Source organism: Amaranthus tricolor, chromosome 5 (genome assembly GCF_026212465.1).
Source record: "Amaranthus tricolor cultivar Red isolate AtriRed21 chromosome 5, ASM2621246v1, whole genome shotgun sequence".
NCBI lineage: Eukaryota > Viridiplantae > Streptophyta > Magnoliopsida > Caryophyllales > Amaranthaceae > Amaranthus > Amaranthus tricolor.
The window spans coordinates 5,814,874-5,817,286 of NC_080051.1; positions in this window are offsets into that span (position 1 = coordinate 5,814,874).

Below are 2,413 nucleotides of genomic sequence, written 5' to 3' on the forward strand. Positions count from 1 at the left end.
ATTTTGTATATATTATTTTGTTAAAATGGATAGAATTTCAGAAAATAGTCATTTGCGCTAAATTACGACCTAAGTTGCGCTTTTCAGGGTTTTAAACATTTTTTGCACTTTCTCGTATAAAAGTAGTTCCCACAATACTATTTGGTATATATTGTTTTACTAAAATTGTTAAGTTTCTTTTTTATGGATTTTTAAGTGGTTTTGGCACTTCCTCACATAAAGTAGTTAAAACTTCGTTTAAATTGCATGCTACTTGGCACACAACACTATTTGGAATATATTATTGTGGTGAATTGTTTAGAATTGAAAACACTAGTCATATGCTTGAAATTACGTGCTAAGTTGCGTAATTAAGGTTTTTTAAGCATTTTTTTACACTTTTTCTCATAAAGAGGTTCGAACTTGGGTTTTTTGCCATGAAACTTGGGACACAACACTATTTTTTATATGTTATTGTGTTGAATTGGTTAGAATTAAAAATAATAGTCATATGCTTGAAATTAAGAGCTAAGTTTTGCATTTAAGGTTTTTAAAGCGTTTTTTACACCTTCTCGCGTAAATTAGTTCCAATTTTGTTTGTTTGGAACGAAAACTGACACACGATACTATTGGGTATATGTTATTGCATGAAATTATTACAGTTGAACACAATAGTCATCTGCTTTAAATTTCGTGCTAAGTTGCATTTTAAAGGCTTTTAATGCGTTTTTTGCACTTTCTGGCATAAAATAAGTCAAATTTGGTTTGTTTGGCATGTAACTTGGCACACAATACTATTTGGTGTAGATTATTGTGTTGAAGTGCTTAGAATTGAAAACAATAGTCACATGCTTGAAATTACATGCTAAGTTGCATTTTTAAGGTTTTTTTAAAGCTATATATGGGCTTTTTCTCGCATAATGTAGCTCAAACTCGGTTTGTTTAGCATGAAACTTCGACACAATAGTATTTTGTATATATTATTTTGTTAAAATGGATAAAATTTCAGAAAATAGTCATATGCGCTAAATTACGAGCTAAGTTGCGCTTTTCAGGGTTTTAAACAATTTTTTGCACTTTCTCGTATAAAAGTAGTTCCCACAATACTATTTGGTATATATTGTTGTACTAAAATTGTTAAGTTTCTTTTTTATGGATTTTTTAAGCGTTTTTGGCACTTCCTCACATAAAGTAGTTAAAACTTCGTTTAAATTGCATGCTACTTGGCACACAACACTATTTGGAATATATTATTGTGGTGAATTGTTTAGAATTGAAAACACTAGTCATATGCTTGAAATTACGTGCTAAGTTGCGTAATTAAGGTTTTTTAAGCATTTTTTTACACTTTTTCTCATAAAGAGGTTCGAACTTGGGTTTTTTGCCATGAAACTTGGGACACAACACTATTTTTTTATATGTTATTTTGTTGAAATGGTTAGAATTAAAAATAATAGTCATATGCTTGAAATTACGAGCTAAGTTTTGCATTTAAGGTTTTTAAAGCGTTTTTTACACCTTCTCGCGTAAATTAGTTCCAATTTTGTTTGTTTGGAACGAAAACTGACACACGATACTATTGGGTATATGTTATTGCATTGAAATTATTACAATTGAACACAATAGTCATCTGCTTTAAATTTCGTGCTAAGTTGCATTTTAAAAGGCTTTTAATGCGTTTTTTGCACTTTTCTGGCATAAAATAAGTCAAATTTGGTTTGTTTGGCATGTAACTTGGGACACAATACTATTTGGTGTAGATTATTGTGTTGAAGTGCTTAGAATTGAAAACAATAGTCACATGCTTGAAATTACATGCTAAGTTGCATTTTTAAGGTTTTTTTTAAAGCTATATATGGGCTTTTTCTCGCATAATGTAGCTCAAACTCGGTTTGTTTAGCATGAAACTTCGACACAATAGTATTTTGTATATATTATTTTGTTAAAATGGATAGAATTTCAGAAAATAGTCATATGCGCTAAATTACGAGCTAAGTTGCGCTTTTCAGGGTTTTAAACAATTTTTTGCACTTTCTCGTATAAAAGTAGTTCCACAATACTATTTGGTATATATTGTTGTACTAAAATTGTTATGTTTCTTTTTTATGGATTTTTTAAGCGTTTTTGGCACTTCCTCACATAAAGTAGTTAAAACTTCGTTTAAATTGCATGCTACTTGGCACACAACACTATTTGGAATATATTATTGTGGTGAATTGTTTAGAATTGAAAACACTAGTCATATGCTTGAAATTACGTGCTAAGTTGGCGTAATTAAGGTTTTTTAAGCATTTTTTTACACTTTTTCTCATAAAGAGGTTCGAACTTGGGTTTTTTGCCATGAAACATGGGACACAACACTATTTTGTATATGTTATTGTGTTGAAATGGTTAGAATTAAAAATAATAGTCAGTATACTTTAAATTACGAGCT